General features: G+C 39.9%; 1 protein-coding gene across 13 annotated transcripts in view; it reads left to right on the plus strand.

Moving 5' to 3' along the window:
- Nucleotides 1-15,641, plus strand: part of YAP1 (Yes1 associated transcriptional regulator) — a 104,687-nt gene that overhangs the window by 4,106 nt on the left and 84,940 nt on the right. The window lies entirely within an intron of this gene.

The following is a 15,641-nucleotide window of genomic DNA, read 5'->3' on the forward strand; positions in this document are numbered from 1 at the left end:
GTATTTTATTACTTCTCAGTTTGAATTTGTAGGTAAGACCTAAGTATTTTTATCTCGCTTCTTTGGATTTATGTATATGCAAAACTTTTTTTTTAAGTAATTATTATAGACTGAAGGTGATGTTTTTAAGAAGTTGCTTATTTCTTGCTGTTTAATCAGATTAACAAAGTGAAAAACAGTCCAAGTTTTTTGAGATCTGTCTTGACAATCTACTCCCAAGGCAAATGTAACATTTACTTATTCGATTAGATAATACAATTATTAATACTGTTGTTTTGTGTGGGTATTTTTTATCATTTGTCTTCCAGGGTAGCTTGTTTGTGATGTAGGGTAGGGTTTTCAGACAGGCTCGGTTAGGAGCAGAGCGGAGAAAAAAGTTTGGTTTTGAAAAGTTTCTATGTGTTTTGCCCCCTCTCCTGTAAGATTTTTCTGGTGTCCTGCTGTCCATTTCATAGGGTCAGGTTTCAAGCAGAACAATAAAGAGCCTGAGCTGGGAAGTATGCAGGAGTCTGGCAGACTCATCTGTGTGAGTGGGATCCTCTGTTGCAAGCAAACATCTAGAGTTGGTGAGGGAGCTAGCTGCTGCACGGGAGGGATGCATCCTGAGGGGAAGGAACAGAGACAGACTGGGTCCTTGGGAGGAAAAAGAAAGGCTGTCCTTTCCTGAACCTCTTCCTGCTGGGTCACATGCTGACCTGGGCAGATTTTAAATGCTCAATGGCCTGCTCACCTCCTCTCTTTGTCGATGCTGGAGCTAAATGTACTAGGTTGCAGGGCCGAGTTTGTGCCCTTGGTCTTCTGTATCTATAATAGTTGCTCCAGGGGACTCCCACCTATGTTTTCATTATTTTGAATGATCTTGTTATTTTGACCTGAAATAAACATTTTGTATGTCTATTTTAAAAAGTTTCCAGTGGTTTTTCCTTTAAGAAGAAATGTTTCTTTATGGTATTGTTAAAGGTGGGTTAACGAAGGGTCTGCATGTCTACACCACACCACCCTGAATATACCAGTTGAATGGGTTTGTAGGGAATGATAGGGGATATTACGTGGCCATGTGAACAGCGGTTATAGGGAGTGCAGAGAAGCTCACCTGCAAGAGAAAAAGGAGAGAAAACATGGTTCTTAACAAATGAAAAACAAAAAAAAATTTAAAAAACCAAAAACAAAACAGAATGATTGTTCTTCAAGATTTTTGATGGACTCCTAGAGAAATAAAATAATTTTCTCATATCAAACCTTTCAGAAATGCAAGGATTTTTCCTGAGAGGCAAAATCATGGATTAGTCAGTGCTTGTCAGGAATTCTAGACATTGCTTGTGGAAGCATTGGCTTGTGGAAGATGGGTACTGTGGGCTTATAAAATTTTTTATTCTCTATCAGCTTTATGAACAATGTGTAATTTGGAGAAGTTACAAAAAGTTCCAGTGTAGTTGTTAGCTACTTTCCTGATGTTATGGGTTGTATAAATTGCCATAAACAACTTTTGTGTGTTGCACAGATAAATGGCTTATGATCACTGTCCTGACTGTGGGTCAGAGATGATGGTAAATAAACCTTCTTTTGGAGCCAAGTTGCTATTGTCCAAATTCATTTTTACCCTGGTTGTGCTGTTTTCAAGTCAGGCTGTGTTTGGGACCAATATTTGCATTCTTGTGTCTGAAGAGGAAGTTGCCATCAAGATGTAGAATGCAGATTTAAACTAGGTTCTTTTTTTTTTTTTAATTTTCTAATGTATATGCAAAGCTTTTAGTTCTTTTTTTTTAATACTTATTTATTCATTGGGGGTGGGGAGAGAGAGACAGAGACAGAGACAGAGACGCAGAGACACAGGCGGAGAGAGAAGCAGGCTCCATGCAGGGTGCCTGATGCGGGACTCCATCCTGGGACTCCAGGATCACACCCTGGGCCAAAGGGAGGCGCTAAACCACTGAGCCACCCAGGGATCCTCTTAAACTAGGTTCTTATTTTGCACTCCTTTCAACAGTGAAAAACTGTATCTTACTATATACATCTTTGTATTTTTAATTAATTAACTTTTTATTTTTTTTTAAGATTGTATTCATTTATTCATGAGACACAGAGAGAGAGAGAGAGGCAGAGACACAGGCAGAGGGAGAAGCAGGCTCCATGCAGGGAGCCGGATGCGGGACTCGATCCCTGGACCCCAGGATCATGCCCTGGGCCGAAGGCAGGCGCCAAACCACTGAGCCACCCAGGGATCCCCATCTTTTAATTTTTTAAAATTATTTTTATATACATCTCTTTAGATAATTATTGGAAGTAACTTTTAAGTTATAAAGTATGTAGTATATTGAGGTTTATACTTGGCATGAAGAAGTCTGACTGAATGGTCCAAACATGTAAGGTGATGTCATTTGATTGAAAACTTAGAAATATTGATTTTGGAAACTAATTGTTGCCTTGTGACTACGGATGAATGACTTTTTGGAGTCAGTTGGCCCATCTTCTGGTTTCAGTGCAGTATAACTACTGACGGATTATAGGCAGGTAATCACTGCTATTTCTGGAGCCCTCTGTAGTTCAGTGAGATCTGGAGTAAAGACGTTTCCTTAGCCTGGCAGGTGCTAAGATGAAAGTACCGCAGTAGCTACATTTATCACCAACACATACTTGAGCTCTGGTGTGATTGTAGAGTTATTGAGAAAAGCACAGTCCGTATGTTGTTTGTAATATTTGTGCTAGTGAGTTTACTATTTTAAAACCAATTTCTTCAACATTGTGTGTTGAGCTTTTATTTTAAAGGAATTCTTCGCTGATTACTATGAGAATTATTGCCTTCTTCAGCCGTCTTATAGTTTTCCTGCAGGAAATAGTTCTTCAAGTAGGTGGTCAGCAACTTCCTATTTCTTTATAAGCTGCTGAACAACTTCCTGAATTAGTATTCTATAATATTTCTGGTTACAGGGAGTGTTTTTACTTCTCAGGTTTTATTTTATTGAATCTGGTACCTTGTAACTGGTAATGGTAATAGTTACAAAGAACTTTTTGTATATCATGTACCATATAGAATTACTATTTTGTTTAAGAAATATGATTCATTGATCTTAAAAGTTTGTAAATTTGCATTGTTGTAATAAATGTTTTTCTAATTTTTAAAGATGATTCTGTTTCATTTCTGTTGTCATTTTCTGAATCCTTGGCCACAGTGCTTTTAGTTCTTGAAGAGTGAAGGTTTCTTGTGGCTGTGATTTGATTAAAAGTTAAATTGAGTTTCTTGGTCCACAGTTTAAAAAGGTATTTTTCCAGAGATTTTCAACATTGCGCAGCATAACTTAGCTGGTATTTCAACATTAGATGAACTTGCCTTGCAGATGTTACTGATCACTGTGACTGGTTTGCTTTTCTTTTTCTATTTTATTTCAGAAGTGAGTGTTCTGCCTTAATTAATACTACCTCAAAATGTTGATTAAAGATCATTAAATCATTTCTTACTATGATTTGATGTATGCTTCTCCCAAACATTTGCCCAGTAAAATACTAAAAACACAGCATATGTTACCATCATAGAGATTAGATGTTTTGAAGAAGGAACAGCTTCATAAAGAGTAAGGCTGTCTGTTTTCTGATTTCTTGACAGGACAACTATAACCCAAATGATTTCTCATTGAAAATGAAAAGCTTGTAATATTGCCATTAAATGTTGATTAAGCTGTAAAAAGAAAAAAATGTTCAAATTGCACTCAGAAAATGTTTACTTGTCTGAAGGGCAGGCTGGTGTGTGCCTGTTTGTCTTGCAGTAGAGGCCAGGTGGAGAGGGAAGATGAGGGTTCATCGCCCTCCCCCCCAAGTGCTTGCCTCTGTGCACTGGGTGGGTGGTCTGAGGAGAAATGGCCACAGAGCTACGTGATTTAGGCAGAAAAACTGGAGGCATTGTTAGTACAGGGGCAGAAGAAAAACCCTTTGGAGGTAGCGGATGTGACAAGAGTAAATGGAACATAGAGATTAACTTATTTCTTGAGGAGAATAACGAGCAATTTTAGTGTGAACGAAGATAGTTAACAGACTAGCTGTGAAATATAGCAAACTCTGAATTGGCTGCAAGGCGGTAGGCTCATTTTCTGTAAAAAAATAACATTCAAAAAATATTCTTCCCTAAAAGCCTTGTGCTATTAAGAAAAAAGCTAGGTAGCCTTTGAATAGTTGAAACTTAGGAAAACATGTTTTTGAAATCCTGAAATCGGTCCTCATTAGTAATGTAATGAGTTTTACTTGATAGAAAAATCATGTAAATTAGCATGCAAAAATAGTATTGCTAGCGTGAATCTGAGTTGCCTTTTACCTTAAGGATTTGAGGGAGAGGCACACTCTCAGCCAAACATTCTAGTTGTCAAAATACGTGCTGAAGTTTAGGCTCAGGGCAAATCAAAGTGAAGTCATTTTAAAGATTAGTTGTTAAGATTTAAGATCATTCATACTTAATTTGCCCCCTGCAGTAATAGCATAATTTAGCTATTAATTGTGACCTGAAAGTCTAATAAGAATTGAGTAGCATTGGTTAGGGGAGGTCTTCAGGAGCTGGTAGTTCTCTAGCTGTAGTGACTGAGTGATGCAGTTCTTACAGAGAGGACCTATCAGAACTGCAGGCCACAAAAGGGACATTGCTGTTTGTATGAAGAACTGTTTCATGGTTCTGGCTGCTCAGGTGCTACAGCACCAAGTTTCCTGGGGACACGTTCTGCTATGAGGGAAGCACTTCTGTTTGCAAACTGCTTGACATCTTCTAAAAGCAAACAGAAGGGGATCCCTGGATGGCCCAGCGGTTTAGTGTCTGTCTTTGGCCCAGGGCCTGATCCTGGAGTCCCGGGATCAAGTCCCACGTCAGGCTCCCTGCATGGAGCCTGCTTCTCCTTCTGCCTGTGTCTCTGCCTCTCTCTCTCTCTGTGTCTCTCATGAATAAATAAATAAATTAAATAATTTTTAAAAAATAAATTTAAAAACAAACAGAAGTTTAATCTAAATCACAATGGTCCTTTTTTTTCTTCTTTCCTTTTAATATTTTAGACAAGAAAAAGTGGTCAGTTGTATCCTCATTTGGCTCTTAGCACCCAAAGAATCAAAACCTTTAATATATCAATTGATAAGATGTTGTTTCTCTGAACAATATGGAAAATGAACAGAATAAGGCAAATAAGGGGATCTATTAAAATACTGCTGTTTCCTTCCAGCAGGTATTTTCAGAACTTTATCTGTGGTTAGGGCGGTTACTTTGCTCTCTTCTTCACGGGTAGGGCTAGTCACTAGACTTACCAGATTCTTCAGCGGGGTCCTATTTGGGAGTGGGAGGGTACATTTTGTTAAAAGCTCTTTTCTTCCTCTGGCAATTGCTTACTTAACTTAATATGAGGAGGGTTTTTGTTTGTTTTTAAGGTAAGGTATTTATTTGACCAAGAAGTACATTTAGCGAGATGTGCTTTTTTGGTGTAGACTATTTGGTTTGGGGTTTAGAGTAATGATGGCTTTACTCAGAGTGCTACTATGTACTTTCACAAAATTGAATGTGGACCAGAAAGTTGTTTGAAATTCTTCCCACATACCTTGATGTGCCTGTAACATGGGGTGAATGTAGGTTTTTTTTTTTTTTACATTCATAAAACTTTGCTCTCTCTTCTTCCTCCTCCTTGTATCAGATTTTGTGAATTTTGTGAGATTTTTAAAAAAGATTTTATTTATTTATTTGACTCAGCCCACACATGCGTGCATAAGCAGGGGAAGAGACAGAGAGAGAAGTAGGCACCCCGTGAACAGAGAGCCCCACTAGGGACTCAATCCCAAGACCCCGGGATCATGACCTGAGCTGCAGGCAGATGCCCAACTGACTGAGCCCCCCCAGATTCCCTAGATTTTGTGGATTTTTAGTAAGGATTTTAAGTAACCTGTTCATTAGAATTGGAAAATTGAGAAAGGGAGAGAGTGGAGGCAGGAGCACATAGATTCTGCTAAAGAGGGTTTAATGATTCTTGTTTTCATAGCCTCACATATATATGTATTCTGATACTTAATTTTAAGAGGAATAACTTACATAGAGTTAGAAAGTTCCTTAGTTCTGTGAGATTCGTAAAGAAACAAGGCACTTTGGGCCCACTTTCCTTCATCTCGGGCTTGCATTCTCCAGAGGCAAACACGTGGAACTCCTTTGAGACCTCCCTCCCCACATATTTTTTTTTTAAGATTTTATTTATTTGTTCAAGAGAGAGAAAGAGAGGCAGAGACGTGGGCAGAGGGAGAAATGGGCTCCCCACAAGGAGCCCGATATGGGACTCAATTCCAGGACCCTGGGATCAAGACCTGAGCCAAAGGCAGATGCTCAACCGCTGAGCCACCCAGGCGTCCCTCCCTCCCCACGTACTTAACTCCTTATTGATAAACTGCTGCACTGCTGTTTCTTAAATTTTCTGCACCTTGTAAAATCCTTTTTTCCTTAATCCTTGCAGCATAATTTCTATAATTGTTTTGTTGAGTACTTTTCCAGTGTTGAGGCTCTTCCAGGCTTGCCTGAAACTGAGCTGTGTAATGTATATGACTTTCCGAACAGCTTTGGTATTTTCTAGGAATTGTTAATTGTCTTGTTTTTTATTAGTATTTTTTTTTTTCCATTGGTATTTCTGTTGGTGTTTTGCCCCCTTGGAAACCACCCTGAATCCTTTGTGGTCGTGCTCTGAATTAGACTAGTTGCTTTAGCGCTGTCCTGCTGGGACCCCCCTTGTTCTTGTTCTCGTTCTTGTCCTGGCATGTCGTTGCATCACTCTTCTCTGTTGGGAACTCTCTTGACTATTTTTCTTGGTTTGCTCACTTGCTCAATTCCTGAAGGAGATGGCTCATCCTTCAGGAATTTACTGAGAGAAGGGGTGTGTAGTAGGTAACTGCATTGAAATCCTCTGTGTCTGAAAATATTTTTGTCTATTGACATTTGATGAGCAGGTAGGTTATAGAATTCAAGGCTAAGGTTATTTGCCTGTGGAGTTTGGAAGGCAGTGCTCCATTTTATTTTAGCTTCCAGTTTTCTCATTGAACACTTAAACCCATTTTGCCTTCTTTGGGCATTTTAGTATTTTTTTATCTTTATCTTTGGGGGAGGGGTCCTTAAATTTCACGAAATGCCTTGGTGTCTGACCTTTTTGTTACTTCATCGTAAAGATTTTGTGGCTTGGAAAGTGAGGTGCCCATAACAAGTCTGTGGTATAGTTACCCATCTTGTCCTTTGGTCTGCGAAAGATTTCTTCTATTTGTTCTTGGATAATTTCTTCCAGTCTGTTCTGTTTTCTTCTGGAATTCCTGCTCAGCAGAATAACTTTATCTTCTCTTTTTCTTCACTTATCTTTTTTGTTATGCCTTTTGGAAGATTCTTTTAATTTAAGCTCTTAATTTTTTTTTTCCCCAAAAGCTCTTCATCATTCTTAATTTCCAGGTACTCTTTTTCTGGGCTCATTATTCCTTTGTTCTTTTTAATTTTCTTTCTTTCTTTCTTTCTTTCTTTCTTTCTTTCTTTCTTTCTTTCTTTCTTTCTTTCGCCATTCTTATTTCATGGATATAGTGATAGACTGTCTCTCAGAGGATGTTATAGTGGGTGTGGTGTTGTTTTTTGTTTTTTTTCTGAGTATGGTTGACATAATGGGTGGTTGTTTCTTTTTTTTTTTTTTTTTTTTCTTTTTTTAAGATTTTATGTCTTTATTTGAGAGAGAGAACTTGTGCCCAAGCAGGGGGAAAGGTGCAGGGAGAAGCAGACTCCTCACTGAGCAGGGAGCCCAATGTGGGGCTCTAGCCCAGGATCCTGAGATCATGGCCTGAGCCGAAACCAAGAGTCAGACTCTCAACTGACCAAGCCATTCAGGTGCCCTTACAGTAAAATGCTTTTACTAGACAATGATGAACACAATTACATTTGTCCCCTTTAGTGACAGTTTTGCTAGTTTAAGTCTTCATGGGTTAGATTTTCCTAGAGGGAGAACTGCATACTTTGACAACAGGGTAGCTGGCATTGGGCATTGTATGCATTTTGTTCAGAAGGCTCAGATTCTGAAATAACGCCCAGGGACAGAAGCATGGGAGACCTCTTTCTATTCCTGTACTTGACCATGGAGATGCTCCTGTTCGTACGTCATTTTCAAGTTCTTTTGGTAAACATGTTCAAGGTAAAATAGCCTTACAACATTATTTTGTGTCTTCTTCTGTGTGGTTTGCATCAGTGTAGTTGGTATTAGGATAATGAAAATATTTGTGCATATCTAAATTGATGAAGTATTATTGGTGTACTTATGTAGGTTAACCCCCAGGGATATATAACTTGGTTTTATTTTAGTTTTGGTAGTTGCTTTCCCTGGCAAGTGCTCGTTGTTTAGGAGGCTATTGCAAATGTCATAAAATAACACAGAATACTTTCTACCTGTGATGCAACAATGGAGAGATAAGTAGTTAGAATTTCATGAAAACTTGGTTTAGTTTTAAATGGATTCACCGGTAGTAGTGACAGATGTGTTAAACTCTTCCATCACTGATGTCATTGAATTTCTCCAGATCGACTTTTTCAGGAACATCTTCCTCATTAGATAAAAAGCAGTTATATATGGAAATCTTCTGTGGAAGAAGAGGAAGAAAACCTTTTAAAAAACCCACATAAAATCACAGTGATCAATATAAAACCAGACCAAAGCACTCTGGTCATGAGAGAACAGTGTGAAATGTAACAAAAAAGTAAATAATTCTGGATTGTAAAAGGTATTAAAATGTATGGTGCAGAAGAATGGAACAGAATCAATATATCTTAGTTAAATATGTAGAGTAAGGAAGCATATTAAAAGTAGCCAAATGCTAAGGTTAGAAATGAGCTAAATAAATGGAGATTTCTGAGCCCTCCCTGGAACTAATCCTTACCAGTTATGGGGGTTACAGTTAAAATGTACTGAACCCTCCTGCATAACTTTTTTTTTTCCTTAAAAAAAAAAAAAAAAAAAAAAAAGCCCTGTGGGGGGAGATTTGGCCAAAATACAGATGTTTCTGTTTTTCTCTACACATGTTCAGACTGATACAGGTTATGTTTCTGAAATTGTGTACTTTGGATGGGCTCCAGATGATGTAATAGGATCGCTTTTAACCCCTCCCAGCTGGAGGGTGTGACTGGTATAAATCTCTTTATGGTTGACAGTGGACAGTGATAAGTAAAATTAAGATCATTGTCCTCTCTTTGAAGACGAAGCATGCCCTTTGTGCACCTGTGTATGAGTTTCCAGTTAATGTCCATCACGCTATAGGGAAGAATTTTCACGGCACGACTCATCCACTTCCCCAAACACAGGGAGAGTGTTCTCAGAAAAGATCCATTGGTTCTGGATGGTGTGTGTTGGGTCACTCGAATTGATGTGGGTGACTGTCTTTCTTCCTCCTCTTCTTGTTTTCTTTGATTCAGTAGATGTAGATGTAGGGGTTTCTTTGATTCAGTAGATCAAGAGGTCTCTTGACTTCATAAACACTCATGGGTTTATGGGTCCCACTCTTTAGAGTTGGGACCAAATTCATACATCAGTCATATGACATTCATAAGTCAGTCAGGACTGTATGGGTCTCAGGACTCCCGTTTCTTGCAAGTCATCTTGTTTGCCTTTTCGTTGCTGAGTCTGTCACTGGAGAACCTGCTGAGGCTCACTCAATATAAGGTCAGCATAAGGTCACTAAAGATAGGTGTGGCCCTCTTTGTTCTTGCTCTATTGACATGACATCCCTCGAACTGCTCATTTATTTCAGAGTCCATTGGTGGATGGGCAGCCTGATTAATGCCCGTATCCCTGCCTAATTACTGCTGCTGGTCAACTCCATCCTAAAAAGATGCTTAAGTATTTGCTTTTTGTATTCTGAGGTTAACTTTATAAGTTTGAGATTGTTCTTAAATTCAGACTAGGACTACTAAAAAATATTGCATGTTTTCTGGGTGTAGATGAATACTTTACATGATTACAAGTTTGTTCCACAGAAAATGAATATATTTGCGTAGAATTAGATGAAGGAATACACCTGTGTTGTTGAAAAGTGATACCAGAGAGGAGAAGAGGACTGTGAGAGCCCAGGGGAGAAGGAACAAGGTGGTGGCAATGGGACCCTGTACAGGATCTCCTCCCTTGGATCGGAGGAATGCAGTTAGCGTCTGTACTCTGCTTGTGGAGCTGGGCGAGGGGGAGTGAGGCAGAGCTGCACACATGCTTCCTAGGAGCCTCTAAACTGTTTGCCCTTCTCTTGAATGACATTTGTGTCTTTAAGAGACTCGCTTCCTTCATCAAAATGAACCTATTAACTGTGGTTAAATCTATACCCTGACGTTGGGCATTTAAAAAAACCAATTCCAGTATCATAACACTTGAAAAACTGTTTAATGGTTTGGTTTTATTCACCGCTTGGAAAAAAAATGTTTAAAAGTGAAGACCACCTATTATAGAAACATTGTTGAATGCCATTATATCCTATAAGCATTTTGAAAGTTTATTTTGATGTTGCAGCCTCTTTTAAGATTTCTTTTGTTGCTATTTTTTGAGAGTAAATAGGAAATGCTAGTTGAAAGGGTTTCTTTTGTTTTTCTGGCACTGTTTCAGTGTAGCTTACTGTTCATGTGTTGACCAGATAAACTTTATTAGCATTATGGGAAGTGAATATAGACCCTTTTCATATACTGCACAAATAGAATAGTAAAACATGGTGTAAGAAATTAAAAATTTTTATTTATTATTTTAGAAGTTCTACTTACTTAGGGCATCTTTACATTCCATGTGGGGCCTGAACTCAGAACCCTGAGCAAGATCAAGAGTTGAATGTTCTACCAACTGAGCCAGCCAGAGGCCCACAGGTTTTTATTAAAGTTTCATTGGAAACCTGCTGATCGCCAAAACTTACTTCCAGAGATTTGCAGAACTTTTCTAATTAAACCGTAGAATTCATTTTACACAGGCAGAATTAGATGGTTTAGTCTATTTTACATTGCCAAAACCAGATAAATATTTGAGTGCTTATCATTAACTTTATTAAAATAAATTGTAAAACAAATCTAATATTCTACTTATCACTATAAGTTACTGTGGAAACTAAGTTTTGTCTCTTTTTTTTTTTTTTTTTTTTAAGAATTTATTTATTTGAGTTAGGGTACACAAGCGGGGAGGGGCAGAGGGAGAAGCAGGGAGCCCCACATGGGACTTGATCCCAGGACCCTGAGATCATGACCTGAGCCGAAGGCAGACACTCCATCAACTGAGCCACCAAGGTGCCTTGTCTTCTAAAACACTAGGATTTTTAATTTATTTATAACAAATAAATTTAAACTCTTTGGATTTTAAATTTATTAATAAAAATTTTTGAGGGCAGAGCATTCTGAATTCTTAAACTCCTGAGTTTACTGTGGCTCCGGGAGTCAGTTGGTAGTTCTGGAATGCTGGTGATTGAGAAGTGACTATAGTCCACAGCAGCAGCGGCTCTGCCGTTCAAATCTCAGCTCGCACAGGAAAGCATGTGCAGGTCGTTGACTGCATGCAGGCTAAGTGAGCTAGGCTGTCTGAGTGAGCTGGGCTGCCAGGGCAGAAGCATTTCAGCTGGGGGCTGACACAGGACCCTGGGATTCTCCCAGGTGCCCACAAGGTGCACTTTGAGGTATGTTGGTTTGGCTTGTACCTGGCAGCCCTCCTGCTGTGTGCTTAGAGGTCTCCTTCATATTGGTGGGAGCTCCTGAGAGGGTGAGGGGTAGGGTTCCCCTGTATTGTGTTGGTCTAAGCTCCAACTGGGTCAGTCCAGACTTCAGGGGCTTGAGAAGCAGTGTGCTCCTTGATGGGCGGAACTGCAAAATACTGTGCCCATGTGTTTGTCCACACGTGGATGAGAAGTTTTAAAAAGCAATGTTCAGGGTAAGTGAATTACCATCTGGGGCCAAAAAACACTCAGGGTGGAACATAATCTCACTGGGGAACGGTTTATACTGTTAAGTAAAGTCTTGTTTTTTGTGAATAATGTAATATAAGTTGATAGGTGTTACCTCTTAGGATGCCATCCAATCAGCCAGGTTATTTTGAAACCATTCAGTGGGTTAGACAGAATATGGGCTTTTTGGTTACACTTGAGAATTTCTGTTTAAGATTGTGAATTCCAATTAATGTCTAATTTGAATCACCCTCTAAAACTTGCCTGTTGTATTTTGTCAAAAAACTATCTCAATTTCAATTGTTTAGCTTTGGAATAACATAGGCACAGCCCCACCCGGGAAGCTGCAGCAGAGAGGAGCCTGGACTTCAGGTGCTCGATTTAACTATTGTGCTGCATTCTCTCCCTACTTGAGTTCCACTGAATTGAGAAAAATCTTCGTTGCTATTGCCAATAGATTTGACTTTACTTGTTGTGTTTTTGTTACTTTACCACCTGGTGAGTTGTCTGAGTTACCAAGTCACGTTTGCTCCGGAACCCAGGAGGTGCGTGAACCCAGGAGGGGCGTCCACCCAGGAGGTGCGTCCAAGCACTGCTGTTGGCCTGCTGTGTGGTTGCTTCCTGTGGCCATGGTGCACGCACCTGTCCCCACCTGTCCTCAGCTCTTGGCCGCGTATAAATGAGCCACCTGAGCACTGCTAAACAGGCAGGGAGTAAACACATACTCCTGCATTTAATTTCAGAACCAAGCAGACGTCTTTTTCTCTGAAACTCTATAAAAACAGCAGTTCTTTTTGTCTTTGTGAAATGGAGTCATTACAAAAATGGATTTGGTCCATTGTAATTTATGTTATCTAAAGGTTGAATTTAAACAGTGAATCAGATTTTAGCCCTGTGAATCATACTCTCAAAATGAGTAACATGGTTAGCAGGATATCCCTGTGTTCTCTGGACTTGGAAAAAAAGAGAAAACGTCTATGGTGACCCCCTCCATTTTTGGTAGTGAAGCTGTATTAGGTCTGTGAGGAGGCTTTACAGGAAAATAGAGCTGCTATTTATGGAGCATTTTCTCAGGCTGCAATCTGAAGCCCTCACAGCAAAGCTGCTGAGCACGGCCTGGATTCTGCCAGCAGGCTCTGCAGCCCCCGCCCTCTGGCCTGCAGTGGAGCAGGAGCTCAGGTCTGCTTCGGGTGCAAACAGCTCTACCATAAGCTAGCTGTTGGGTTTGCAGGAATGTTCAGTATCTAGGAATACAGTGCTCTCCCAACCCCCCACTCCCTGTACTTGCTTAAGATCGTGTCATCCTGGTAGCCCGGGTGGCTCAGTGGTTTAGCACTGCCTTCAGCCCAGGGCCTGATCCTGGAGACCTGGGATCGAGTCCCACGTCAGGCTCCCTGCATGGAGCCTGCTTCTCCCTCTGCCTCTCTCTCTCTCTCTCTCTCTCTCTCTCTCTTTCTCTGTCTCTCGTGAATAAATGAATAAATAAATGAATAAAATCCTTTAAAAAAAATCGTGTCATCCTAGCAAATGCAAAACTTGTTCAGCAGTTTTGCTTCAGCTCAAACAAACAGATATTGAGAGTTGTCTGTTAAAGGAATTCCAATTTAATGTATGTATCCTTTAGAACTGGTGTCTGTGTTTGAGAGGAGATGATTTTTGGATTTTATGTAACTTCATTGCTTACTTATGGAAACGTCATTTATTTCTCCATAGTTTTGTTTTTTTTTTTTTTTTAAGATTTTATACATTTATTTAGAGAGAGCAGGAAAGAGGGGAGGGCAGAGGGAGAAGCAGACTCCCCGCTGAGCAGGAAGCCCACCGTGGGACTTGATTGATCCCAGGACCCTGAGACCATTACCTGAGCCCAAGGCAGACACTTCACTGACAGAGCCACCCAGGTGCCCCTTTTGGGTTTTTTTTAATAGCAGTAGAAAATAAAACAGTTTCATCTGTGGTTTTTGTCATCATTGTATGAAATTGGGCTATCCAAATGTTGTTGGACCTTATATTTGCTTAGAGAATAGCAATAATAATGAAGTAAGCTTCATTCTGCTCAGGATAAAATTAATAGCAGTTTTCTTCAACAGGATACTTCTAATCTGTGAATTTTACAACCTTATTACTCTTTGGTATTAAACTTTTAAAACTTGGGAGCTTTTCTGTAAAAAATTCAGGCATTTTCCCACAGCATTCCCCCTTCATTAAAGAAATCCACGTTGCCACTGTTCTGCATTCAATTTCAGGAAAATTTTAAATGAAAAAAAATGTTTTTTAGTAATAACCTGTAATTTTAATTTAGAGAAAGCACCAATCCATGAAATCAGAATTTATGTTACAAGAATTGAAATCTGTGTTTAATTCAAATTCTTTGAAAGTGTTAACATTTGTTGCCCTAATAACATAGGCTATTTGAAATGGTTTTCTAGTTATGGGCATTGTCTGTCAGAGGTAAATATTTCCTAACTTACTGTGTTGGCAGCTCTCTCCTCCTCCCACCCAAGACACAAAACAACCTGTGGCGCCATCAGCACAGACTCTGGAGGAGGAAGACAGCAGTGCTACTTATTGTAGGACGTCCCCCACATCACGAGGCCTGTTCAAAATGCACCCTGATCTCTGAATTAATCTCCTTGAGTTCCACAGTTAGATTGTGTGAAATAGTTTAACTGTGGCAATTACAATTCAGAGAAATTTCTTAGGTTTTTTTTTTTGTTTTGTTTTTTGTTTTACCTTTTTTTTTTAGATTTTATATTTAAAAGAAAGCATGAGTGAGGGGAGGGGCAGAGGGCGAGGCCGACTCCCCACTGAGCAGGAAGCCTGATGCAGCCCTGAGATCATGACCTGAGCTGAAGGCGGACACTTCACCAACTGAGCCACCCAGGTGCCTCAAAATTTCTTAGTTTTTAATGGAAGCTGAGATTTTGGACATTTTTGTATTTCTGATATGGTGGCTTTTGGGTACTGCTTTTTGGATTTCCTCACCACCTCCCCTTTCCAGGAACTATTGAAATGACATACACATCCCTCTAGAGTGCCTTCCCAGATTTTCCTGGCCCCAAGACTGCCTTAAAGTCCCCTTTCCTGGCTTCCCTTGGGCCTTGCTGCATTGGGAGTCAGGCCTATGTACAGACTTCCTGGACCTCTCATGCTCTGCATAGTGCCAGCCCATATTAGCTGCTCACCAAAAAATGCTAAGAATTGCTTTTAAATGTCTTTCTCAGTCATTTCAGAAATATGGAGTTATTTTCCTCTGTTGTGCTACCTTCTGAAAACTTCAGCTCAGAGCTAGGAACCAACCAAGCAAGAGCCTCATGGTCCCTGTCCTCAGTCAGGAGGCACATTATGTGGGAGTGGTTAGCATGGGCAGGTGTCTGCTTGGCTGAACCACCCCCTCAGTACTCTATGTTGGTAACCCTGAGAAAGAGGAGATTGCAGTGCTGGAGGTTTGGGGGCAGTTTGGTCTTTTGTTGTTTAGAAGGATCTTGGATAGGGTTTTATTTGACACTGAGTAGTGAATCCTTTTGTTGGCTTTGCTCTGTTTGTGGTTTAGTAGCTTTACAATATGTGATTTTAGTAAAATTTTACATTTAGCTTAAAAAACTTGTCCCTATTGAATTTCAATTGCCCGAATGCTCCACCCCCCACCCCACCCCCCACCCCCGCATATGGCAAGGTCCTTTCCAGTTCTGAGTGTGGCTAGGTGTGGTTCAGGCACTAGCATGGGGACTGGGGTA

This window comes from Canis lupus, chromosome 3 (assembly GCF_048164855.1).
Source record: "Canis lupus baileyi chromosome 3, mCanLup2.hap1, whole genome shotgun sequence".
Classification (NCBI taxonomy): Eukaryota; Metazoa; Chordata; class Mammalia; order Carnivora; family Canidae; genus Canis; species Canis lupus.